This window comes from Magnolia sinica, chromosome 15 (assembly GCF_029962835.1).
Source record: "Magnolia sinica isolate HGM2019 chromosome 15, MsV1, whole genome shotgun sequence".
Classification (NCBI taxonomy): Eukaryota; Viridiplantae; Streptophyta; class Magnoliopsida; order Magnoliales; family Magnoliaceae; genus Magnolia; species Magnolia sinica.
In genome coordinates this window covers 63659436-63671944 of record NC_080587.1, presented here as the reverse complement: position 1 = coordinate 63671944, position 12509 = coordinate 63659436, and positions in this window count along the sequence as shown.

The following is a 12509-nucleotide window of genomic DNA, read 5'->3' as shown; positions in this document are numbered from 1 at the left end:
AAACGAAAATTCAAGAAGGTGTCTCGCACCTTGAGGTCCATCCTGTGCTTTGTATAGGACAGGAGTGCACCTCCACCATCGCCAGATTCTGACGACTAGTCCTGCACGTAGTCGTCCTTTTAGTTGCTTTATGTGCTTCTTTCCTTGTTGCTAGGTATAACCTTATTAGGCTTAGTACTGTGGTCGAGTAGTTAGCATGTTTTAAGTGTTTGGAGCCTTTTATATTAGCTCACATGCATCTTCTGTCATGATCCATGTAATACCGCGTCTCATGCATTGTGACAAATTTTGGTAAATGAAATGCACAAAGTTTCCTTAAAGTTGTATGTGAATGCTGTGTTTGAGTTTGTGACTATGCTGAATCTACCTAAGTTGCTTCCTCAGCGCGAGGTTGATTTTACCATTGACCTAGCGCTCGGTGCGACACCCATTTCGCTACCGACGTATCGCATGCCTCCATGCGAGATGGAGGAACTGAGGAGGCAGATTGATGATTTGTTAGAGGCAGGTTTTATACGACCGAGTGTGTCCCCTTGGGGAGCGCCTGTGTTGTTCGTAAAGAAGAAAGACAGTTCACTGCGATTATGTATTGATTATCGCTGGTTGAACCAGGTGACGGTGAAGAACAAGTACCCTTTGCACAGGATAGATGATCTATTTGATCAGTTGAAGGGGGCACGATACTTCTCGAAGATCGATCTGCAGTCAGGGTATCATCAGTTGCGCGTTAGGGATGAGGACGTGCAGAAGACGGCCTTCAGGACTGGTTTTGGACACTATGAGTTTCTCGTGATGTCGTTCGGCCTTACGAACACACCGACCGTGTTCATGGACCTGATGAACAGGGTGTTTCGGCCGTTTCTATTCCGATTCGTCATCGTGTTTATAGATGACATTCTGATATACTCTAAGAGTCGGGAAGAACACGAGGAACACATGCGAACAGTCTTGGGTACTCTAAAGAAAAATCAGTTGTTCGTACAGTACAAAAAGTGCGACTTCTGGAAAGAGGAAGTCAAGTTCCTATGACATGTGGTGTCCAAGGAAGGGATATCAGTTGACCTCGCTAAGGTAGCCGTGGTTCAAGACTGGGAGCAGCCCGGTTCGGTTACTGAGGTGAGGAGATTTCTTGGTCTGGCAGGGTATTACTGTCGATTTATTAGGGACTTCTCCAAGATTGTCAGACCGCTATCTCAGTTGACATGGAAGGATCTGAAGTTCACCTGGAATGAGAAGGCGGAAGCAGTTTTTCAGGAGCTGAAGGACAAGCTAACGTCCACCCCTATGCTAGTATTGCCAGAGCAATACGATATACACTAACGCATCTCATGTTGGTTTAGGTTGTGTTCTAATGTAGGAGGACAGAGTCATTGCCTATGTATCGCATCAGTTGAGAAAACATGAGGAGGACTACCCTACACACGACCTAGAGTTAGCGGCCGTCATCTTTGCACTGAAGCTCTGGAGACATTACCTCTACGAAGAGGAGTTCGAGCTCTTTTGCGATCACAAGGGCCTCAGATACATATTCACTCAGCGGGACCTGAATATAAGGCAGCGACGATGGATGGAAACCTTGAAGGACTTCAAGTTCGAGGTTTCCTACCATCCGGGCAAGGCTAACCTTGTGGCTGATGCGTTGAGCCACAAGAAGATCATAAAGTTTGTGGCTCCGCTGATGGTGGCAGAATGGGGTATGGTAGAGTTCGTGAGAAACTTCGAGCAGAAGCTCACTGTGGAGGAGCCGTTCGAGAGTATCGTGCACGTTTGTGTACGGTCACTTATTGATGATAGGATCATTGAGGCCCACAAGGACGATGGACAATTGTCTAAGCTTCGAGAGCAAGCTAGCGACGATGAGGACGCCGAGTGGAGAGTTGGTATGGATGGGGGCTTACGTTACCCTGGCTGCCTATGCGTCCCAAATCTTCATGACTTGAGACAGGAGGTTCTCGAGGTTACACATAGTTTGAAATTGACGATGCATCCTGGAAGAACGAAAATGTATCGAGATATGAAGAGATCATACTGGTGGGATAATATGAAGGCCCACATAGCAGATTATGTGTCCTGTTGTCTCACATGCCAGCAGTTCAAGGTAGAGCATCGCCAACCTCCTAGATTACTTCAGCCCATACCCATAGAAGAATGGAAATGGGACTTCATCTCTATGGATTTCATCTCTGGGCTATCGAAGACGAGGAAGGGTCATGACTCCATTTGGGTGATCGTAGACTGGTTGATGAAATCAGCTCATTTTCTCCTTATCAGAGTTTCAAACTTCACAGACGAGTTGGCCAGGTTGTACATCAAGGAGATCGTGCGTATACATGGAGTTCCTCTGGAGATCGTGTCAGATCGAGACACGCGATTCACATCTATCTTCTGGACTCGTATCCAAGAAGCAATGGGTGTGAAATTGAAGTTCAGTACCGCGTTCCACCCACAGACTGATGAGCAGACGAAGCCGGTAAATTAGGTGTTGGAAGATATGCTGCGAGCTTGTGTGCTGAATTTCAAGGACAGTTGAGATGACTGTCTCCCGTATGCAGAGTTTACCTATAACAACGGCTTCCAAGCGAGTATTGGCATGGCTCCCTGTATGGGTGCCCTTGTCGAGCACCGCATTGTTGGGCAGAGGTTGGTGAGAAGAGTTTGATTGGACCAGAGTTAGTATAAGAGACCTCCAAGAAGATCAACATTATTAGGCATCGACTTCTGGCGGCACAGAATAGGCAGAAGAGCTATGCCGATATGAGGCAACGACAGTTAGAGTTTGAGGTCGGAGACCATGTGTTTTTGAAAGTTTCCCCCATGAAGGGAGTCCTTCGGTTTGGAAAGAAGGGAAAACTCACGCCGAGATTCATTGGGCCATTCCAGATACTGGATCGAGTGGCGGTGGTAGCGTACTGTCTTGCTTTGCCCACACCACTTGCAGACGTGCACAACGTATTTCATATGTCCATGCTGAAGAAATACGTTCCTGATCCTCCTCACATTATCAAGTGGGAGCAGGTGCAGTTGAGTGAGGACGCTACTTATGTACTGGGACTGACGCGTATATTAGATAGGAAGGAGCAGGTGCTGCGCAGTAAGGTGATTCCACTTTTAAAGGTTTTGTGGACACACCACACTGAAGAAGAGGCTACTTGGGAAACAAAAGTCAAAGTCCGTAAGAACTACCCTCAGATTCTCGAGGAGTATGAAAATGTACTAATTTTGAGGATGAAGTTTTTCTTTAAGCGGGGTAGATTGTAACGTCTCGAAAAAATCCGTACAAAGACCCGAGTATCACCTCAGGCAGAAATCACTGAGGACCAAATCCTTTTTAAATTAGACGTAGATTAACTAAGTGCTAAACTAGATTACCAGTGAAATTAGCACTAATCACTTTAAATACGATCTGTAAGACCCAAAACTAGTAGAACCGCTAACGCTATATTACCTAAAAACTTAGGATCCATCCCAAAACCCAGTTGCTCTCGGGAGTACATTGAAACTCCGTATCGGACCTGGACTGCACGTTGAAAGTCCGATTACCCAGAAACTATACGGTTATGACCGCATTACTAGACTTGGCAACTATCTCGAAAATCAAGTCCTAAAGGTATCAAGAAACGCATAACATGAGCTCGGAGCGAAGTGTGTGAGAAATGCGAATATCTTTAGGAAATGAACTGAAACTTAAGTGAATTGAGTCATTCGCTTGCAGGCCGAATCTAAGGATTCAGACCGTCAGAATCTAACCCAATTACACCCTCAGATTAGGAAAAAATTCCAACACATGTTAGTGCACTTGTGGCCCTAATCGAGTACCGGTGACCGTTGAATTGAAACTGGTCCGCCATGGTCAATCTGTAAATTCGATCGGACCAAAAACTTAGCTTGACATAGATCCAATGTCAGGAAGCTTAAGTCCGATCGCATGTAGAAAAGGGGCCTCCAGAAGTGCTCTGTTGGACTGAAATAGACACCCTTTAGATATAACCTAAGTATACCTTGGCCCTGGGGCCATTTCCATCAGTCCTGGGCCTATATAAAGGCTTAAAACCCCCTCTCTCTCACTCCATACGAATTTTCTAACTTAGGTGAGAGAAGAGAAAAGAAAGAGAAGGAAAGAGAGAGAAAGTGTAAGGGAAGTTAGGGTTTTACTACAGAGATCGTTCCCTGCCACTCTAAGTATCGAAACACCGCTACCGTGTCGCTATACCAGCGATTCTGGTTCAGTTCTTGGGTAAGAAATCCTAACCCTAAACTGTTTTACATTTCTAAATGGTGTATTAGATGAAATAGCTAACCTATTTCATGTTATAGGTTGTCGTTGTGCCGTAGACAAAGGCCTAGTGTTTAAACTGAGTTCGTTATAAGTCTATCGATGAAAGGTGCGGATTATAAATGTTTAGGTTATAGTTTTCAAGGCTTTCAATGTCAGTAATGATTTATGACTGACTTGATTGCTGTCACATGTGTGTAGATACGACGTTTTCCACATATTGCATGTATATGTAGATTATGTGAATTTTAATGCATTTCGTGTGCTTATTGAAATGTTTGAATGTGTATGGAATTATGATTTATGCTTGCCATGCTCATTGACTAATAATACATGCTTGGTGTATGCACGGTGAACCCCTTGTAAAGGGATTTGCTATAATACCTATTATAACTACCGTATTACATGTATATGATATGTGTAGCCTAAGTGTTTGATGAAATGCCTGAATGTGAAAATGCTTGTTTAAACGCCTGTAAAGAGGGTGTTGAGATGAGATTTTCAACTCCTTTATATATGGTTACAGAATCCTTCATATAACCTATTTTACTGCTATGTGAATTAAGGATGAAATGCTATTGTCTGATGCATGTGTAGTATGTGGTTTGTTGAATTGCTTAGAGTAAGATTTATATTTGATTTTAGCTTTCATATGCTGTCCTTGATTAATACCTGCGCATACTGTTATTTGTATTGTGTTTGAGGCTACGATATAGTCCAAGCAATCGGTAATGGTCAGTGGTCGAGCTGTTTAGCCACAACAGACACGCCCGATGAATCCGAATCGTATGCTGCTTGTCGGTAGTGGTTAGGCCACATGGAGTGTTTGCACGCTCCATGTCGATCGGCTTGACTATGGTCATACTAGTTGAGCTTGTCAAGTAACCCGATTGGCCTAAGATATGTTCACCATGTATGGATGCTACTGCTTGAACCTATGATACCAAACTCACTAATAGAAATCCCGTTAACCTTGGTACCTCATGAGCCGAATATGGTGGTATGGGACACCGTTGTCGAGCTGTCGGTCTACGCTGGGGCGATGAGCCTCCCCGTAGTGACCAGTGAGCAACCCCGCCTCATGAGCCGAATACGGTGGTATGGGATACTATATGCATGCTGTCGGCCTACGACTTGGTGACGAGCCACTTGTAGTGACCTCGAGCATACTCTGAGACTACGTCGAGGCGATGAGACTTTCCATAGCAACTAGAGTATAAACTAGGCCTACACTGATTAAGTGATGACCCCTTTATAGTGACCTAGAACCGCAACATCATATAAGATTTACTAGCACTGACGACCCTAGAATGGATCATTATTTGAGAATTGATATAAGGGAGGTACCTTAGCTTCCCAACCCTACTGTATGAATAAACCTAACTAAGAATTTGAATAACACAAATCATGCATCGCATTGCATGGTGCTTTGGCGAGGAAGTGCACGTTTACTGGGAGTGGTGCATGCCATGATCGTTAGATGTTGTCGCAAGAGGGAGCGCAGGCGAGGGCATGCATCATTATAACATACCATACTTGTATTAACAAGAGTACGTAGGACATGAGTGTTGTATTGCTTTATTATTACTGCTTGACTGAATTGATAACATGTTAACCTTTGCTTCATGATTCCACTGAGTTGATCACTCACTCCCACGTTTTAAGACGGTGTTTTAAAAACCAACCAAACCCTATTATAGTTGCAGATGATGGCGAGGCTTATGAAGCGGAGCTGAACTTTTATGATGATGAGGAGTTCTCCTTCATGCAGTTATCAAGCAGGTCTATGTAAACCGTGTTCTGATCGACGGGGTTACAGGGATACTGATTAGACACCGTTACACTTGTCATTTTTCTTGCACTTTTGGAACACACATGTATATTCATTTTATTCATTTTGGGAGTATACATGTATATATTTAACCTGGTAACATGTTCACACTTTGGAGACTTACAACAGTTTATATATCTTATACATCTATCACAGTCTTCTGCTTGTGTGATTTAACTGTCTCTGGAGTATGATATGCTGTTTTAGTATAATCTCATTCATGTTTAAGGCACTAATACAGACAACATTAAATCATCATTATGTATGTTGCATAAGTGATGTGTTGGAAGTCGGGTGTTGGGCTCCTGCTCGACCCCCAATTTTCAGGGCGTTACACCCACATTAAAAGAAATGGTTTGTAACTAACCACATTGTTAATTCAGTATTATTGAAAATACCCATTTTTAATTACTTCCTTTGCCAACAGTTAGAAATTAACGAAAATACTACTCACCAAAAAAATTATCCTCTATAGGAACATAAATTTTTAATATTCCTTCATATGAAAGATAACGAAAAAAAAGTAATATTTTAATTGGAGTTTTCTTATATTGTAGAGAGAGGTTTCAGGGTTGGAGTAGTTCCATCATTTTCTCAGATTATGCACTGAGAACAACTAACTGAAAGTTGGGTATTTCCAATAACTACAAACAATGTGACTATTGCACAAAATCATCTACAATGTGGGACCCACATGATGGACGGGCTTGGAAGTCCCACCCATGTGCTACATCTGCACTTGTGGCAGCTTATACAAAGAGGTCTAAAGTCCAACCAGTTGGTCACAAGTTATTGTTCACTGACTGGATAACTTCCAACATATTAAGTGCATACGACATCCAACCCTTTCAATAGGTTGGCCCCACCACCAGGATCACCTTATGCAAAAATTGTTGGGAAACCACGGAAACACACAAAGATGACTCAAGTACTCCAATCGTAACAACCAAATTCAAACATAAACAAACCAAATTTAATGTGGAAAAATCCTTACCGAAAAGAACCATGGCATAAAGTGATAATGATGCACTATGAAAGTAGAAAATTGTTGAGGGTCAAATATTGCATATTAGATCCCAGTTATTACCAGATTTTATGAGCATAATACTGTTTAACAGCCTATTTTAATCATGTTTGTGATGCAAGGTGTACTTAGGAGCTTGGGCTGAAAATGGATACTAAAAGCATGGATTTAATGCTAATAAAATACTAAGGCATGGGATAGACCCCAGGGGACTGAGATCGAAGAAAGTACATGCCAGAAATCTGAGGAAATCAGGCCATTCACGTTACACGGGCCTGAAAAGCGTCCAGAATGCAAGATTACAGGGTTCCCATCATTCATTTGGCTTGAAACTTCATGTATGGCTTGAAGACCATAAATTAACCACACACATCAAATTTTAGCCATTGGATCCCTGTGATAGTAGCCCAACAGACAGATAATCTCATAAATCACTCATCTGGGGCCCACCTGATATCTGGATATGCTTCAATTTCGGTCTCAACCCGTTAAATGGGATGATAAAATAGATGAACAGAGCAGATTTCTCATGAACATCATGATGGGACCCACCTTGGGGTGAGTGTGCATCCAGCGCACCTAATCTCCTGGTGCATTGAATCGAGTCAGGCGGTCAGCGGGCGCTAACCTTCACAAACCCATCCAGATTAGGAAATCTAGACTCTTGCATTGTGAATGCTCAAACAGAGCTTACGGTTGGATCTTATGGGCCACCATCGTGGCCCAGCCAACTAATCCGGACTGTCCATTAAAATCCCAAGGTCTGCCTGAGCAAGACCTAGGTGACCAAATTCCAAGAGACAGTGAGGATGGATTCCCAACCATTCACACATAGGACTGATGGCCATAATCATCCATTTCTGATCGAAATTCTAAGAGGAATCCGTGGACGGCGTAGATTTTTCAAACGTTAGCTGAAGTGGGCCCCACCACGCATCAATGCAGCCCCTTGTTTCATGTCCGAATGCTGCTCGGATTTTACGGATGTTGTGTGATCTCGACGGTGATCGGATGGCCGATCTGGACTATCCATCATGTAGGTTTGCCAAAAATGTCTTAGGGGATGTTATCCTTTTAGAAAAAAAGCAAGGAAAGTGGGTGTAACGCCCCAAAAATTGAGGGTCGAGCAAAGTTCAACTCCTGAGTTCCAACGCATCACTTATGTAACATAGATAATGATGTTTAAATGTTGTCCATATTAGTGCATTAAACATGAGTGAGATTACACTAAAACAACATATCATACTCTAGAGATAATTAAATTAAGCAAGCGGAAGACTAAGATAGGTACATAAAGTATGTAAGTGTTTTTCAACCCCCAGAGTATGAGTATGATACTAGGCTGAATATATACATGTATTGTTCCAAAATTTACAAAATCTCAAAGTGTAAGTATTCAACTAATCCATAACCCTATAATCCCAACGTCACAGCTCTAGGTCTACACAGACCCGCCTAAGAGCTGAACATATGAGAACTCCTCCTCCTCGTCTAAGAAATCCGGCTTCGTCGCGTAAGTCTTATCGAAACCTACATCTACATCAAAGTCTGGTTGGTTTTTTAAAACACCATCCCAGAGTTGGAGTGAATGATCAAATCAGTGGTACTATAAGGCAAAGATTAACATGTTATCAATTCAATCAAGCAGTAATGATAAAGCAATATAGCAATCACTTCCTAATTACTCTTGTTAATGCAGAAATGATATGCAGTAATGATGTATGCCCTCGCCTGCAATCCCTCAGCGACTTCATCTCACGATTGCACATGACAAACTCCATAAACATGTGCTTCCTCGCTAAAGCACATGTAATGCGGTGCATGATTGTGTTAGCCAAGTATTTGATTAGGCTTATTCATATAGCAGATTCGGGAAGCTAAGGTACCTCCCTTTATATCATAAACCCAAATGAAAGATCCATCTAGGGTCGTCAATCCTAGTTAATCACATACGATAGGCAAGTTGTAGGGCATCACTCCTAATGAAAAACAGTGGATAGGTAAGTTCACGAGTTTACACTCAAGGTCACTATGGAGAGGCTCGTCACCTCAGCGTAGGCCAAGTTTACACTCGAGGTCACTATGGGAAGACTCTTCACCTTAGCGTAAGTCGATAGATCGAATACAGTGTCTCATACCACCGTCTTCGGCTCACGAGTTTGGGTTACACACTAGTCACTATGAGGAGGCTTGTCACCCCAGCGTAGGCCGACAGCTCGACCACGGTATCCCATACCACCATGCCTGGCTCATGAGTCCTAGCGGATCATCGTACCATGGTTGAGACGGGTTTTACATTGGTTAGCGGTACCTTAAATTCAAGCAGTAGCGTCCATACATGGTAAACACACAATAGGCCAATCAGGTTATTTGACAAGTTCGGTTGGTACGAGCGCACGCTGAGTAAATCAACATGGAGCGCATACATACTCCACGTGGCCTAACCATTGTCGACAATCACCGTACGACTCAGATTCATCGAACGTATCCAATGTGGCATAACTAGTTCGGTCACTCAATCGGGAACCGTTACCGATTGCCTGGACTACGTAGTAGTCCTAATCATACTCAAATGCACTAAGTAGTCACATATGTTATTTATAACAACATTTAACATACAATTTAAACAAAATTCTCATATGAGCATTTTATCAAACACATAGAATATGTTACTATGCATACGCATTTTATCCATGAATCACATAGTAGCAATTTATATTACATGAAGGAAATTATAGATATGGATAAGGTAGTTGAGAATCCTATCTCAACACCCTCATTAGAAGCGATTCAACAAACACTTTCTCATTCAGATATTTTATCAAACACTTAGATTACACATTACAACATACATGAACTAAATTAGTTATATCATATATTATGGCAAATCCTTTCATAAAGAAGTTGTTATACATATAACAAACATGTATTCTAGATTAATAGTCATGGCAAACAGAAATCATAATTGCAATTTCATTCAAACATTTCAACAAACACATAGAATGCATTATATATTCACATAGTTTACACACATGTATAATTTATCAAATACAACATAATTAAGATCATATGGCAACAATCAAGTCAGACATAAATCATTGCTGACATTGAAAGCCTTGAAAACCATAACCTAAACGTTTATAGTCGGCACCTTTTGTCGGATTTCTTGTTTTGAACTTGGTTCGAATCCTACGTCCCCATATACAGAACAACAGTACCTAAACATCGAAATGGGTTAGCTATTTCCCTGATTCCTCTATTCGGATTCCTAAAACTAGATTAGGGTTAGGATTTCTTGCCCAAATCGAAGTTAGAATCGACGGTGTAGCGATGGTGGGGTGGTGATTTAGTGCGTAGTATAGTGGGAGTGAATCTCAGCAATGATCTACTGATCTCACTCTCTTCTCCTCACTCTTTTCTCTCCTTTTCTCTCTTCTCTCTCCTAAGGTTAGAGAAAATTCGTATGGGAGAGAGAGGTGGGTTTAAGGGCCTTATATAGGCTTAAAAGTGGTGTAAATGGCCCCACGGCCATGGTATACTTAGGTTATAGCCAAAGGGTGCTTGTTTTTGACAAACAAGGCCCATCTAGAGGTCCATTATCTGTTTATGTCACAGAGTAAGTTCCCTGACAATGGATCTAGGCTAGGTTATGATTTCGGTACGATCGGATTAGTGGATCGACCATGGAGGACCTTTTTTTTTGGGTTAGCTTGTTTGCACACACCCATGTCAGTACACACCCTCCATGTTAGCCACCCCCGCTAGGGATCGATTCCAAGACCTCAAGTGTTGAAAAGAGGTATCTCCACTCAGTCTGCGTGGAGGACCTGTATCAGATCAACGGTCGTCGTTACTCGATCAGGGTCACAAGTATACCAATAGGTGTAGGAAATTTTTTCAGATCCATGGGTGTAGTTAGGTCAGAAACTGACGGTCTGAAATCTTCAATTTCACCTACAAGCGAATGGCCTAAATCACTTAAGTTTCAAGTCACTTTCTAAAGATATTCGTATTTCTCACACACTTCGCTCAGGGCTTAAGTTGTGCATTTCTGGATATTATTTGGGCTCGATTCCCGCGATGGATGTCAAGCCCAATAAGGCGGTCATAACCTTATAGTTTTGCGGTCATCGAACTTTCGACGCGCGGTTCAGGTCTGATACGGAGTTTCAATGTGCTCCTGGGAGCAACTGGCTTTTAGAATTTCTCATAGGTTTTTAAGTAGTGTTGAGTTAGTGATTTTGACGGGTTTGGGTCTTGCCATTTGTATAGATTGTGGTTCAAGCTAATCCACCAATTAATTCATTTTATTACTTATTTAATTTTAGTCTAATTTCTACAGAATACGGTCCTTAGGAATTTCTGCCCGAGGTGGTACTTAGGCCTTTGTACGGATTTTTCTAAGACGTTATAACCTACCCCCCTTAAAGAAAAATTTCATCCCTAAAATTAGTACCTTCTCATACTCCTCGACGATCTGAGGGTAGTTCTTACAGACTTCGGCTTCCGTTTCCCAAGTAGCCTCTTCCTCAGTGTGGTGAGTCCACAATACTTTTACAAGCGGGATAACCTTAATGTGTAACACTTGTTCCTTCCTATCAAGAATATGTGTTGGTCGCAGGGCATAGGTAGCATCTTCATTTAGCTGCACCCGCTCCCATTTGATAATATGAGAAGGGTCAAGAATATATTTCTTCAACATCGATACATGAAATATGTTGTGTATGCCTGCGAGTGGTGTGGGCAAAGCAAGATGGTATGCTACCACACCCACTCGATCTAGAATCTGGAATGAACTAATAAATCGCGGTGTGAGTTTCCCTTTCTTGCCAAAATGAAGTACTCCCTTCATGGGGAAAATCTTAAGAAATACATGGTTCCTAACTTCAAATTCCAGCTACCGCCATCGGGTATCAGTGTAACTCTTCTGTCTGCTCTGTGCTGTAAGAAGTCGATGCCTGATAATGTCGATCTTCTCTAAGGTTGCCTATACTAGGTCTAGGCCAACCAAACTCTTCTCTCCAACTTCTGCCCAACAATGTGGTGCTCGATATGGGCACCCATACAAAGCTTCGTAGGGAGCCATACCAATGCTGTCTTGGAAGCTGTTGTTATATGCAAACTTGACATAAGGAAGGAAGTTATCCCAACTGTCCTTGAAATCAAGCACACACGGTCGCAACATATCTTCTAATTTTGGTTTACTCATTCCATCTGCCCATCGGTCTGTGGGTGGAACGTGGTACTGAACTTCAGTTTCACCCCCATTGCTTCCTTAATTCGAGTCCAGAAAATAGACAAGAATTGTATGTCTCGATCTGACATAATCTCCATAGGCACTCCATGCAGTCGTACATTCTCCTTGATGTACAGCCTGACTA